The 15891-nt window shown below is 41.1% G+C and overlaps 1 long non-coding RNA gene across 1 annotated transcript in view; it reads left to right on the forward strand.

The window, feature by feature from the left end:
• Window positions 1-15891, forward strand: part of LOC115343816 — a 210160-nt gene that overhangs the window by 108791 nt on the left and 85478 nt on the right. The window contains exon 3 of the long non-coding RNA XR_003924289.1: window positions 14485-14550. This is a non-coding gene — a long non-coding RNA (uncharacterized LOC115343816). The remainder of the gene's footprint in view (window positions 1-14484; window positions 14551-15891) is intronic.

Here is a 15891-nt window from a genome sequence, read left to right on the forward strand (position 1 = left end):
GAAGTAGCCAAGGGATTAAGGTATTATTCATTTCAGCTGCCTAAAAATACAAAGAAAGCTACCTCATGTCTCAGACAGGCACTTCAATCCTATGATTACCTAAAAGATTGCAGATATTAGAAAGTGAGTCCAAAAATCTGCTTTGAGGAAAAGCCTATATAATATATACTAGCAAAATTTCTGTACATTGCCAGATAATTTTGCTAATGCCATTAGTGCTTTGTCTGTTAATGATGTGGTGTTAGGCACTCCCAAAAGTCAGAAATAGTGATGGTTAGAGTGAACTTAAAAATTCAGTGTTGCTCCCTTCTTTTGTATGGTTGATAATGTGGTATTTTAGTTGCAAAATCAAAATCAAATTCTGCCTTAATTATAAGGCTGTCAATCCAGAATAATTCCACTGAGTAAGAGTAATAGATTTCATGATCAGAAATGATCTTTATTATTATCTAACATGACTTCTTACAAAATACAGACTCTTCTTCAGAAATTCCCTTAGAAAGCCCATGTTTTTTACTGGAGATGCAGCAAATCATCAAAAAGACCTCCAGATTTGATTTAAAGACTCCAAGTGATGGAGAAATAGCCGTATTCCTATGTAAATTATTGCAGTGCTTAAATATCCTCTCAGACACCCGAAGATATGTCTGCATAGCCATGCAATTTGCTATGGAAAAATAACAAATCCCATTTAGAATGGGCTGAGAAGCAGGGAAAAGCTGAACTGTTCCAGGTATGCAGGCTGGATCAGCACGCTGTACTTTGTATTTTGTTGTGCAGTTACATCCTAAGAGACAATGCGTAAAGCCTATGTTTTATAGGCTCATGACTCTAGTATTTCATGGCTATGTCAAAACTTCAGCTTTTATTTCAAAATTGTTATTCACATTCATACATGCCAGGAAGGATTTGAAAACAGAAAGAGAGGATGGCTACAGTGCTACTATTTGAGTTTACTGACAATGTGAAACAGCAGAATGGAAATACTGAGATGGCATATTGAGAATTTCTATTAATTTTAGCCTGTGGGCATTTGAGTCTCTATCTTCCCCTCGGTATGAAGCAGAACTCCCAAAATGCCACTCTCTGGTAAGCCTGCAGGTAAAGCAAGAGTAAAATACAACCTCTCTGTGGTAACTGTGGTAGTTGTTTACTATCCCCACCCTCCTTTCTCTAGGACCTCTTACACTCCTTTTCTTCTCCTCATCTTCTAACATTTCCCATGTGAAGGGGAGTACTTTGTTCCCGTTCCTCTCCTATGGAGCATTTTACCTCCTGAGTAATCAGCAGTGAAAGAGCTCACGCTGCCCTTTAAAGTGTCATACTGGGGACACTAGAGTGGCCAGGCTACCGAGGTGAATATCGGCCTGTCAGTTGCAATTTCAGACAAATTGCTGGAAAACTTGTGCTTGTGAAGGGGTGAGGGTGAGGGGAGGCTGCATAAAAATAGTTGTGTGATCGTGAGGGGTAAGGCTTCCATTACAACAGAAAGTAACCTCAATCTCCACAGAACCTGAGTGTGCTCTGGCATAAAGCCATCTAGTGTACACCCTGGTTTTAACCTACCACGCTGGTGGTTGTCCCTGAGCCCTGGATGGAGGACTCCTAAGAATCATTTTGATAGTCCCAAAATGAAACCATTTCTGGTGGAGAGCATGGCCATCATTTTGTACCAGGAGCACCGGCTTTCTCTGTTTGCCTGCTGTCCTACACGCTATTGCTTAAAAACAACTGCTTCCATTGTCAGAAAAATGTTACTTTTCTTTTTTTTAAATCCATATAACAATAGAGATAACACACAGTCGAGATGACATAATACATCACTGCTGATGTTTCAAGCTGGTGTTGCTTTCCATCCAAGTGTGGCACTCCATGGTTATAGACATACCTCAAGTCTCCAAACACCTTGGTATGTTACAGAATAAAATTCTGCTTTTCAATATTTGTATGTGCTAGTGTGAGTGATGAAAAATGGTGCACTGGTAGAAGTCAGTGAACGAATGTATCAGAGACAGCAGCAAGGAACTATCTGCCTTTTTGGCTAGCTGAAACATTGAAATAGCCCCCAAAACATGACTGTAGTTCAACCTGACAGTACAAGGATAGAGTCTCCACCTCTGTGAAGGACCAATGTCCTTCATATATAGTTCCAAAACTGGTCAGTCTTCAATTGTCAGAATAAATTGCAGGAAAAAGGCCTTTAGTATGCTGCTTCAGAGACAGGTAAACTGAGGAACAGAAACATTTGCTCTGCTTTTTTTCTGGATTTGCTGTCACAAATTAAGTTGCCACGTGCTTGGATCACAGGCATTGTTGAAGAGATAGCCAATAAAATGCTGTAGCAAGGGTGAATATACGTTGCAATATAGTATTATAATGTAATAGCACCTTTATTTTGATATATTCTCAATTTTAACTGAATCAATCCAGAAAGGATTCCTTTAGAAAAATGGTAAAAGGGTTGAGAAGGTGTGAGGAGATTCGTTCTAGCCTCACAGTTCTTAAGCAGAGTACTGAAGTTTATCAACAAGACAGGAAATTAATAGTTTTGAGGCTATGTCAGCCTTGTTTCACAATGTAGTTCAGACTGAAGGACGTAGCTGTAGCTGTTCCTCGGTAGCACATATGTTCTCATTTAGCTGGCCTTCAAACAATGCAGCCACTACCCTTCTCCCCGTTCTTCTGGATTAGCTTCATGACTAATTGTGGTAAAGTTTAGGGTGACGTGCAAGGGGCTGCTCATCTGATAAGCCAAGGGGACACATCACCAACACTGGATGACGCTGATTTCCGAAGGAATTCAGATTTTGGAATTTCTCATCCCCTCCCACAAATCCTCTGCTGAGAAGGCAAGATCAGGACATATGCTTTAAAACCCAGGGGATGGTCTTATGTCAGACACAACAACGGATGCAGTGCCCAGAAGTGTAGGAGTTGGGAGGCTGATTTATGACCGTGCTAGGGGAGAGAGTATTCCAAAAGGCCTCTTGCCATTTCCTCCTAACGCAATGGCTGTGCAGACCAGCCTTGCAGCAGGAGAGAGGTCAGCAGAACAGGATTACATAAGGCTGCTTGCTATGCAGAAAAACGCAGATGGCCTAAAAGTATTTAATTTTTTTAAATGAAGTCACATGCTTGAGAGCTGCAGTTTGAGGCAGAAGAGGAGTCTCGGAAGAGCAAGTACAGCAAGAGTTGTTTTATTCTCATTTTAATTGAAAATAAGTCTGGAATCTCTCCAGGAAATAAGTTTTGAAGGAAAGAGTTGGCTCACTCACAGTCCAAGCAATTTAGAATCACCTCCCATTATTTGTATTTCATCTTCAAGCACTTCGGAGGCATATTCGGATACTTGCACAGATAGTCATCTAGAAGAAACTAGTTCCAAGTTCAGATGGGATCATCTGGTTGGATTGAATTCCACATGGTGCAGCAAAACAGAGGGTCAACAATGCTTTGCTTCTCAATAAAGACTTGTTCACCACTATTTGGTTTGAAATGCACTGCTGCTTCTCCTTTATACCCCCAATATTATTCTATCACACCTTAATCCAGAATTACATTTTGTGCTTATTAGGTGGCTACAAAAGGAAAAATCTCAGTACAGAAATTATAACCAGTGCTATACACATTTACAAAATGAGACTTCAGCTCTCACTGATCTTTTTTCATTTTTATTGCATGTTTTCATTTGTTGATGTTTGTTAAAATTAAAAACTCTCACATTTCTTTTCATCTCTTATGGTTAAAGAACCATGATTTCCTGTCTTACAGTAGCCTTTTTTCTCCATTTACTTTAATTGATTATTGCCTATAATATACCCTTTCTTTAAAAATATACTATAGCAAAATCAAACAAAGGTGAAAGAAAAGTTACTATAGAGCTCTAGTCATGTCTGTCAAGGTGAAAATCAATTTCAGACACAGATGTGAAAGCAATAGCATTTCAACAAGTTAATCTATAAATTGAGGGAATTACTATGGTAGACATCACATTTAAGGAAACTCAATGTTCCTGATTAGTACTAAAATGATAGTGCTGTAATTCTTCTCTTTAGTGTGAGAATAGCATCATTTACACAGTGCTTCCCTTCCTTTTTACCTAAGATGTTTTCTTCCTTGCCTTGCCTCTCACTGGACATAGCATATGGGGGCCTTGCAATTTTCCTAGGTGTCATCCCGAGCCTAAGACAAACTGCAGGAACTCTCAATCCTGACAGATTTTTGTGTAGCCTCCTTTGAAATACATCAGAGGATAGAGACTCCATAGTCTCCTCAAGTGAACTATTCTCCTGTTTTCCTACCCATAAGTACTAGTAAGCTTTTCAGAATGCCTAACCTAAATCTGCTTTATTGCAATTAAGTCAGTTCTTCAATTTGGCAGCAACATGGAGAACAAACAGGTTATTTTCCTCCTCTTTGCAGCAGTCTGGACACAGGCTTAAAACTAAGTGGGAGAACAGATAGCATAATAGGGCAACAGTGTGGACAAGGAGAAAAATAGTGGATCATCTGCTGAACATCTTAAGTGTCTGTGTATTAATCTGTACGTAAGGCGAAAGGAGTTTGGGAATAAGTAGAGGATCGGGGAGTCCTCTGCATCATCAACATTATGTCTGAGCAGTGGCCTGAGTCACTGATCTGGAATTTTGTTTAGAAAGGTTTAGCCTGTCAAGGAAGGTCCTCAGTTGGAAGTTTCCTCTTCGTTTTCTCTTCTCTAGATCAAAACCACCTAGTTCATCAAATGTATCTTTGCAGATCTTGTCTTTTGAACCTTTCCTAGTTTGTTTTGTTTTTTTTTTTTTTTCTGTTCTCTGGAGGACTCTCTTCAGGTGTGAAAAGATACCGAACAGATAATCCAGTGATTGTCTAAGAAGTGAGTCAGAAAACTGGCCTCTTGAGCCCTGAATGGATGCTTCTTTATAACTGAGCCAGTCTCTTCCTTTGCCACATGACAATGCTGCAGCTGCACCTCTAAAGTACAAGCAGGCCAGCTCAGCCTCAGCATTTTGCCATGGTTGCTAACAAAAGTGCCCATTAGCACAGCTATGATGTGTACACCTGTTCAACAAGAACAGGGTTGAGCTCGTATCTCCCATTTTAATGAGACATTTGAACAGACATTCAGTAGCCTTACTGTATCTATCCCCTTACAATCAGAGGACCTTTTAAAGTGCATGTCTAAGGAAGCAAAAAAAGGTTTCTGAAGTAATTAAGAAGAGTTTGTAGTCCCTCAGTCATCCACAAACTAGTTTTTTATTCGTTTCAACAGGGAAGTGTCTTCTGGTGTCTCAGAGAAACGTAACATGAGAATGCTGTGCCTGGCTGCATGAAGAGAATCACCAAGCCAGGAGACCAGACAGGGATGCAACATCAGGTGGTAGCAGAGGGATGTGTTTGCAAGCACCATGTTTTGAGGCATGTGGTCTCTGCTAAATGTCATCTTCCTAGCTGAAGTTTAGTGCCACAGCCTCCCCTCTGTAGTGGGACCCCATATGCCTGAGCAAGCACAACTAGTGAGGGAATAATAAATCAGGGCGACCAGCTGTGCCTGCCAGGAAAGGTCAGGCAGCAGGAGAAAAGTGTGTGTGCGCGTGTGTGTGAGGGAGGGTATGATGCAAATGCAGGCTTGGTTGCAAGGAAGGACCCGGAGACAGGAGTCAGCTTTGTGAGAGGCTGTGCGAGAGGCATGGAAGGCAGCTACCTCTTCAAGGGAGAAGACAGGAAAAAAAGATGGTGTGCTCAGTCAGTATTAAATGATTGAGGAGATGAGATCAGTGAGAGAACCTGAATTACTCTGGAACAGGAAATACTGTTTAACAAAGGGGAAAAAAGGTGTCAAACAGTAAGAGACGTAATCACTTAACTAGAATCTGCGTGGGTTTTATAAAGACACAACAGGAAATTGCCTACAACACCTGGTGAGCAGTATGTTCAACCTTTCACATCGAACAGAAAAATCAAGCTTGCTGAAAATAGAAGGGCTTGTTCCTGGGGCCTCGTTGGATGTGTACACAAGTATTTCTTTGGTGGGTTTTGGGGAGGGGGTGGAGAGAAAAAGGATTTGTTGCAGAATTGAAGACTTAATAGCAGGCTGATAAATTCTGTAAATATTTCATTTCTCCAGCCAGGCAGTGCTTGGAAACAAGCCCGGATGCCTCTGATCTCCAGTTGCTAATGAAATTATATTGTGCTATTGCTTTGCTATTTAAAAAACATCGTGCAATATTTAGATGATAGGTTTGCTAGTTTTTCTTCCCGCAGTTTTGCTTGGTTTAGGTCTGACCGGCCAATCTCATTGGGAAGCTTATTCCTTCTCTTGCAAGAACAGCAGACCTGCAATAAGTTGTGGAGGGAGGGGCTGATACTGACCTTATTCTCCCTCCCGCTTCCCTTACTCCTGCTAAAACCCCAGCGGCCTGAGCCGGGCCTGGCTGGGCACCCGCCGGTGCGGCGCGGGGGAGGCTGCGGCGGCGGCGGGCGGCGTGCTCGGAGCTCCCCCCGCTGGTCGGTCCCGGCCGGGCTCCCAGCGGCGGGCGGGGACGGGGAGGCGAGGGCGAGAGCCCGGGGAGGGGGGCGAATCACGGGTTTCCTGCAGTGCTTCTGCTCAGGCTGAGAGTGGCCGCTTGTCTTGGAGCCCAGGAAAAGTCCGTGTACCCTACACGGTGAATTTCTGTATTGAATAGCAATATGTTCTGGGAGGGAGGAAAATGAGGGGACGGCAGGTTTTGTTGAGTTTGGTTTTCTTTTTCTTTCAGGAGTCTTCTTTCCAGCAGGGCAGGTACAGGTGGATGTTGTAGGGCTTTCACACAGAAAGTTATTTGTGACTAAAGGGACTCAACGGCTCACATGAAATTGTTCCGTGGCATCACTCGTTTACTGATCCCATCCCCCTGTTGCTCCCTGCACAAACACACACGTGACCTGTGCATTATCACCAGCGTGTTTTGGTATGGGGGCACACCAGGGTAGTGAACAGATTTGTCCACTGCGTCAGCCTGCCAAAAAACCTGACCTACCGATATACAAAATTGCCTGTTGGGGGGCAGGGGTGCAGGGAAACAGAGTGAGGGAGGATGGAAACCTCTTTAAAAGTCAGAAGTAAAGTTTGCTAGTGGATTTTACCAGACAATGCAAACAACATGCCGAGTTTGTTACAGCACCAGCTCTACTCTCTGCGTCACTGAGAGAGCTCTTTTAGAAGCTGTATCTTTATGCAGAGAAGCTGTGCTGCCCGGGCTGACAGTTTGTTGGTATCAGCACTACAGTAAGAGCCTTTCAGCATCTGACATCTCCAGAGGCTTTGCTGCTTCACCTTTCATGGGGGCTGTGGTCTGTTTACCTCTATCACTTCTGTTGAAGTTTTCCATTCTTCAGACAGAGCAGTTTTGCAAAATTCCTCCCTTATCTGCTAATTAACCCTTTTCCTCATCTGGCATCAGTAAGACTCTTAAAATATAATTTAATTTTTTTCCCTGAAGTCCATTTGTTTCCCTTCACACTTTGAGTTTTCTCTTTGCTGCTGCTAAATTGTTCTTCCCCATTTCCATCCTCCTCATGGTTTCACTCTTTTCATTAGTCCCACATTCTCCAAAAAATTCCTCACAGTTACAGTATCAATTGGGGAAAGGGGCGGGGTGGGGGTGGGGGAGTAGCCAACAGCTGAAAGTTATGCTTTCTATCAACTCTGCCAAGAAACTGCTTACAGCCTCCTGGCTCCATTCAGAGACTACCATTTAATGACCTTTCCAAGGGTCAAGTACTAACAGGGATTGGTATTCATGCACGGAATATCTTCAGCCACTGTATCCTGAACTGTGAATTACAGCATTTTATATTCCAAGATACAACTTAAAGGTTTTTATTTGTCAAAGTACAGCACCTCAACTCACTTGAGGCAAAGTATTTTTTTCTGAGGATGTACTTTATCAAAATGTCCTCCTCTGTGGGACAGAAAATTTCAGTGAAGTTTCCAAGGATTAAATGCTTTCCCCCTCTCCAGTTCGTACTATGTTTGATATTATCCTGGCTGCAATTTCATCAGAAACCGTGAGCAAAACAGTGTGGTAAGGCGGTGAGTAGAAGACCTTCACAGGAAAATTAAATGACACAAGAATTGGCATTAGAGATTTGTAATGAGGGGGCTGCTGAGAGAGCATAAATGTCAGGGAACAAGCATGCTGTGAGAGGTGTGATTGCTCAAATGAGCGTTGAATGTTCATGGTTATGAAAGGCCCCTGTGCCATTTTCCACAAAAGTAGTGATGCTAAAATCCAATGGTCCACCAAATTCTTTCACTCTTCTCATCATATGAAGTTCTTGTCTAGTTGCAATTTGTATTTTACGCACAAAAGAGTTCTCATTTCAGCACTGCAGAAACAGCAAATTTGTTCCTGTGTGTTGTGAACAGAGCCAGATTAAATTTCCTAAACAAAACATATCTTGGACAATAATGGTGACTTTTGGAGAAGTTGGGTTTTAATATGCTTTTCCGCATGCTAGTTTTAAAAAATGAAAAACATGATGTAGTCTAAATAACTCCCGTTGGTGAAAACTAGAATTTGATAATCCAAAAGAATTAGCTGTCATCTCAATGAAGCGGTTTGGAAAATGGGTGTGTTTTCAGTACAGAAGAATTTGAGTGGCTTTGCAGCCTAACTCCTCGGTTTTAGGTCATCTCTAAAGTCGGGTTGCAGAAACTCCCTTTCTGGATGAAAGGCACGTTAAAAATGTTGCATTCTTAGCATATACAGTGAATTCTATACCCATGACAGCCTTCAGTAAGCCCTGCCATCAGCAACCACTTTAATATATCACCAAGTCTTCCACTGCAATTTTGCTTGACCTTTACAGGCCTTCTCTGTTAGGTGACTGATTTTGCTGGTCCACAGAGCAGTTGGTTAAGTGAAGTACTGCTGGAAAGTAAAACTCTTTGTTTCATCTTCTGTAGGTGTGATACTGAAAGTTTTGGTTTGTGAACCTAGCCAAAAGACCCCGCCATGGGGGTACTTGTACCACTCAGTACAATCCCTTCTCACTCTCTGTGTCCTGGAGAAGACAAGCCTGATGAAGGACTCTTGCAAGAGGCAAGTGAAATGTTCATCCCTGTTCTCTCAGAAGCTGAGAGATTTACATGGGCAGATAAACGGGGGCTCAAGTTAGCAGCTAACAGCAGCTCTGCTTCTGTTTTGCTGTGGAACAAATTGGTCCTGTTCCTCCCCTCTGTCCTCCTGTTCCCCCTCATCACACCAAATCTGGCCCAAGAGGGACTCTGCAGCTAGCCTGGGAAGGGAGAGAGGGCTCCGTGGGGCCAGGCCCACCAGCCATCCTGGCAGGCTGGCAAAGGGCAGTGCCTAGGGTAGGGGCACACTCAGGTAATGCTGGATGAATAATAGAGGGATCGGTTTGGTGCTGCACTGCTAAAGAACTCTGTAGCTGACACATGAAGCAGGCATGAAGACACATGAAGGGCAGCTGGAGAGAAGAAAAACCAGAATTCACTTTGGCCCAAAAAGAAACATTTTGTTCAGCTGCATCCTACTTATTTTTGGTGCATAGATGAAGGGAATATGAATTTTGTTCAAGCTCTTTCCTTCAGTTTATGTCAACTTTAAATCAAATTAATGTTAAGATGAATAGGATTCCAACTGAAAAGTGAAAAACCAGAGAGCTCCTTGGAATTGATAATAGCAATGAAAAAAAATATTTCCAAAACAAGGACTTTATGCTGCCAGCATCTAAACAAAGTACTTCAAGGCTTTTGAAATCCCTCAGTACCCACATGCACCCACATTTCTTATGGGCCGAATGCTGAGTTCAGTTACGTTTTAAGGTCATCCCACCCTTCAGTGTGTTTACTCTTTGTTAAATACAGGTGCCAAACTGAGTAGAGAAATTATCACAGGCTAGTGGATGTAGAATGATGCTGGGAAGAGAGAGAGTAAGCGAGTAAGCTTGGTCGTAAGACTGAAATATATGTAATTAATTGCTGTTTTGGTTGGACAAATAACAGGGAACATAAAATTAATTATCATGTGCAGGTTACCAGGGAAAAGCACAAAACTTAACATTGTCGGTTAAGCTGAAGAGCTCCTACCCAAGGGGCTCAAATCACTTGGCTGTACAAATCTGGAAGAGCTGTCAATGCTTGATCAGACACACACAGGAGGTAAAGGAAGAAATAACATCCAAAAGCCAGACCAAAAGTTCAGTGCAATCTCTGGCCTTAATATCATGTGAGTCCTTTTTTCATTGGCTTAAAATCCTCCTATTTTTGCTGGTCTCAGTAATTCTCTTTCACTAACACATTGGTATTACCTAGCATAGGGAACATAACTCAAGTGACCTAATTTTTGGCAGTTATAAGGGTTGTAACAGAGAGTATTACTTTTATTTCACACCATTAGGTCAAATTAACTTTATCCACTGGAATTCATGCTGGTGACCAGGGGATGTGAAGAGCCTTCTCATGCTCCTGCTTGAGTTATGAAGGAAAAAAAAAAAAATCATCTTGTAAGACTGATGCTTGTAGGGGCAATACTTTACTTAGAGTCCTCCACGACATTTTTCTTGAATGGTTCATGGTATACTGGGGGCAATGAAACAAAACTGAGAGAGCCCCTTGTTTACACTTTTTCGTCTCCTTTGTCAGGTTATTGCTCCCTTCTGCACCTAACTTTGTTTTCATGTTTTCTCTTTCAAATAGTCCCTTATGAATCCTTTTTCTCCTCACGAATATTCTGTGGGCTGCTTTTTTTTTTTTTTTTTACTTCTGTAATAATCATATCTTTAAGATGTTTTGGTGGTAAAAAGGCAGTTGTATGGTCTAGAGACTTGTGTAATTAAGCAGTCAGAGCTCGCACCCTGAAATAAATGGATCTCTGCTAAATTGCTTGCCTCTCAGTGATTGTTGAACACTGATATTACTGAGCTAAGGAACCACTGGTAGCAATTTACCTCTCTGAAACACTTGTGGAAATGTGGATGGTGATGGGAATGTGCTCAAATAGCACTGAGAGCAGTGGAAGCCAGTCACAAGGAAGACAGACAGAATATAGCCTCATTTTTATGACAATAGATGACTTGTATTTTTAATATCCTACTGTTAACTCAGGCAGAGATGACTAACTATGATATTCCACATTACAGAAATTTGAGGAGAGAGTCCTGCACTCCAGGTAAAAGTGAAACATGAGATACAGCTTTTAAACAGAGCAGAAAAAGAAAATGAATATACAGAAAAGTGTGTGTCTCTTCTGAGGCTAAAGAGCCAATTTGTCAATTTGCAAGGGGTTGCATGAGATCCTGATCAGAGCTTATGATGGGGTGTAAGGGAAAATGTCAAGAGAGAGACTTTTGGAAAACCAGAATTAACCTTCAAGAAAGCATGGTGATTTGACAAGGAAAGGCAATCACAAGGGCAGAACTGAGAGGAGAACAATGTTCTGACACTGGGGTCACTGCAGAAAGTCCAGAAAAGAGATGTGGGTAGAAAGGGAGGTAACGCTCAAAAGTCTTGAGTTCACAAAAGCAACATGCAGAGCTGCCTGAATTGGGACAAGCAGCAAAGTGCCATATACCCTGAAAACATCCAAGCATTATGCTGCTTTACATTGACTTCCACAAATTTGCAAATGCTAGCTGACCATGAACAGCTTGGATGAGAGGACATCACCAGCACCATTTGTGCAAGGTAATGCTTCACAAGAGCAATGGACAAGATTTCGGCAGAAGATAAATGAGCTCTTATCCTGAAAGCAAATGGAACATTTATTAATTTTTAGCTGTACACAGGTGTACAAGCCAGTGTTTTGCCAGAGACAGTGATAGTAGCAAGGAAAGAAGAGCCCAGATAAGACAAATGGATAGAATTCAGGTTTGCAGTTGTGATCTTATTGCCATAAAGAGAGTGAGTGAAGTAAATGTATGAGTAAATAACATATTGCAATGGCACAATTTGTAATAATACCAGAGACAAAAATATCCTTTACTGATTTTAAAATATATCAAGTTCTTCATCTTGTGCAGTGGTACTTCACCTTAGAAGAAAAGGTGACAAAGTTTGAAGAAGAGGTTTAGGATGCTTTCCCAGTGGAGAAAAAAGCACTCAGCAGAATACAAAATATACCTGAAAGCCCAACTGTTCACTGTCCAACAGAGGAGCAAAGAAAGGAGCGGGCTAAGCTTATCACTGTAGGAAAAAAGAGAGCAAGGAGCAGAATAAACAGAGCAAGACACTCATTTTCTGTAGAAAAATGCAAGCATTTCTCTAAGCAATAGGATGAAGGAATCTCATAGGTTATACCTCTCATATAAATATTTTTTTGACTGAAAAATGCAAAGATATTCTGCTGTCTCTGCAAACACCAAGAACATTTTCCTCTGTTTCCCCTATCAGCTCTCCTCTGCAGAGTATTGGCAAAACGTGGAGTGCCATGTTTGGCTGTAAAATTGCCTGAAAAGATAAAAATGTTTGGGGGGAATGAACTTTCAAAACTGCTAATCGTAGTCTTCCTTCTCCTCTGCTCTGTCTTGTATGAAACCTGTAGGAACTGAGTATCTTTAAGTCCTCTTCCTTATTCTGTAATTTTGGTTGAACATGCCAAGGCACACACACTGCCACGGTGTCACATTATGGCTGGTTCTGTAGGAAATTAGGCTAATCCTTTCACTGTGTATTGATTGAACAGAAACCCAACAGCAACAACAAAGTAAAAATGGAATGTAAGCAGATCCTAGCTAGATTTCTGTAGCTGGCCCATCCAAGTGGTTGTGGCAAATGTCTTTAGAGAAGCAGAGCACGTGTAGCACGTAAGTAGCATGGGCTTTGAGAGACACTGCTTCTTCCAACTGATTTTTAGACTGTGTCCGATGCCAAGTGTTTCGCAGTGGAGTATATAAAACGGGATTTGATGGGATTAGTAGAGTAGTTGCTGTAGTTCAGCCAGATGAAAAGATCTCACTGTATGTTGTTTTATTTATAATGGAGATTTCATTATTGGATATAAGTTTGACCCCTTTTGCTGTCTACTTGTTGACCTCTTCACCTAATTCGCTATAGTTGCTAAATATATGACTAGGTGTAAACTATCAATCAGCAGTGTAATCACAAAGCCTAAGTAACACAAAAGACAAGTCAGCGTGCAATGCTGCATTTCACATATTAGTGAACAAAACCAATATCTTCTCATTTTACAGGCATCTAATATTTTTTCTGCAGGTTTGCCAACATTATTTCTGCAATGTTTCTCTATGTTTTCTGGCTAAGATAGCCACTTAGAGTCATTTAGTTCAGCTCTACAAAACTGAGTTTTCCAAGTGACATTAATGTGATAAAAATGAGGAATCCTCCTCTTTTCTGCCAAATTGTTTTTTGAACCTGGGTAATTTTTTGAAATCAATAGCATTTTGTGCCAAGGAGATTCCCTAGGCATTATGTGACAAACATAATACATGTTTTGAACTTGCCACCTGCTAGTTTTCTTTGACACCCTCTAGTTCTTTTTTGGAAGAGAGGATGAATGGATCTTCCCTGCTCATCTTTACTTAGTTTCTGCTGGGTGAGCAACATTACCCTGCCTTACCTGCTTAATGTTCTTTGAATATAGATTAAAGTAGGTAGCAAGGGGAGTTATGTGTCATGCAGTGGTGCTTTCTTAAAGTAATGTGTGGTAAGAAAGGAAATAGCCTGGAGTTTTCTGCTCCTGCTAATTGCCTTCTTCACCAGCTTACTGCAACTTGTTCCACACTGTGCAGTTTGCATTCATGCTGCCATAGAAGTGAGCCAACAGTATTTCAGTGTGAAAGGCCTTCTGGTGTGTGGTGAAGCTCTATTATTTGTCCTGCCTTTTTAGAAGATAAAAGCTGCTAACTAGCTTACTTTATTTTTATTCTGCAGCTGTGATAGCCTTAGCTGTCTTTCAAGCCCATTAATCAGTTTCCCAATCCAGAAGCAGGGCAAAGATGTAGAGAATTTTCTGTCCTCAACTCATGGATTCCCCAGCCTTAACAAGCAAATTGAAGCCATCAGTTCCAAATTAGAAATGCAGATAAGCTTTCATAAGTTTGGCTCTCTGGCAATGGTCCTTTTATCTAGTGATGAGCTTGGAGCTTTGTTGCTCCTTCTTAGCTCTCTCTTTGTGTACCTCTGCAGTCCAGTAACTTGCCCTTACATTTCTGTCATAGACTCAAAGTGGTTCTGGTTGTGTCCAACAAGGTATTTTGAATAAGAGGGTGGCTTTTCTGCCCCTGTTTATAGGGGTGCAGCTTTGCTTGGCAAACACTAGGGGAGAACATGGTCACAGCCAGTTTTATACTTGAGTTGACTTCTCTGTTTTTTCTATATATTTATTTAAATCAAGGTATTTTATAAGAAAGGGGAACTGCAATGTTGCAATGCAGTCTTTTAGGATCTTAGAGAGTCTTTAATTAGCATGTGTAGAAAAAGACAAGAATAATTAATGTTATTGTTCTCCTGACTTGTTTTAGGATGGACATGTACTCCAGACTCACGCTTTCCCTGAGAGCTTTCTGCTGACCCTCTCCCAAAACATGGTGAGTCCTATAAAGAAACTGGAGTTGATCCTTCACTTTGTTCTGAATAGGTATGCAAGCTGATGTGAGATACCTTGGTCATTTGTTAAACAGACAGCAGAACTTCAACTCTCAACTAGATTTTTGTACTTCCAAACTTTTTGATAGTATCTTTCAGAATTAAGAAGTCTAACTACTGAATCCTACAGCTTTTTTTTTAGTGTGATATAATCCTTTTTTCCCAGTGTGCAGAATATAAGTATTTAGTACTAATCATGCTTTTTATTATGTTTTTTCAGTTTATAAGCAAGTTTATAAAAGTTCTAGGTAGCATTATGACGCATTAGTTTGTGCTGCATCATAAATTCCTTGTTAATTGCCAGTTTCCAAATGTTACACTCCATGCTTACTTTATCCTCACCATGTCCATATGATCAGTATGTATCAAGGGAAGCACATGGAATTTGAGGTGGGAATGGAAGAATAAGTTACTCCTCCCTTAAGAAACTGAGTCTGTGCTTGTTACCCTTGTTCCACCCACAGAACTGAAGTAAGAAATAGGTGCTCAAAAGGTATGGGCCTTGGAGAAAAATTTTGCTGTGAGGAAAAAGCATTGTGATAAGGAGGGGGCTGTAAGTTGCAAGAGTACATTAAATGAACCTGGCCAAATAAGGGATACTGCTAGAAATTCCAGCTGAAGCCAGCAGGGGTAAACTTGGTGTAAACATTAGGCAGTTGTCCAGAGCTAATTAAATTACACAAGAATGATGCCCAGTGAGAAGGGGTTAAAGCCATCTTACTCAGAAATACAAATGTTGTCAAAAATATTTTGCTACAGCTATTATTGTTTTGATTTTCTCATTTTGTTGTAGTAATGTCCCAAAAGCCCCATTTTGATCAAGTAGAATCAGTGGTCTATTTTCTTTTAATTACTTCAGTGGTGTTACTTGTGGGCAGAGGCTCTTTGCTGCTGAGACCTAGCAAATACTGTAATCACATACTACCAAGTCACAATCTTTCCATAAACAAATTACCTAAGTTCTTAAATAGCCTCCATTAACAAAAGATCTGTGCCCTGAGTTAATCACTCATTATGCTCAGTGCTGTTGAGCACTGCTGACTGGTGTCTCTGGATTTCACTGAACTTTATCAAACACTGGCAGCATAAGAGCAATGAGAAAGTACAAGCAGCAGAAGGTTTGTCATCAGCCAACATAGGCAAGATGTTCAGAGACTAATGCTAACACCCTTGTTCTGTGGTGGTTAAAATCTATGGTTGTTTATACTTAATGTCGCCGGTGAAGGAAGGCAAAGTGAGGACAATGGGGCAGACAATGTGATTTTTAAGTTACATGAATATTC

This window comes from Aquila chrysaetos, chromosome 7 (genome assembly GCF_900496995.4).
Source record: "Aquila chrysaetos chrysaetos chromosome 7, bAquChr1.4, whole genome shotgun sequence".
NCBI lineage: Eukaryota > Metazoa > Chordata > Aves > Accipitriformes > Accipitridae > Aquila > Aquila chrysaetos.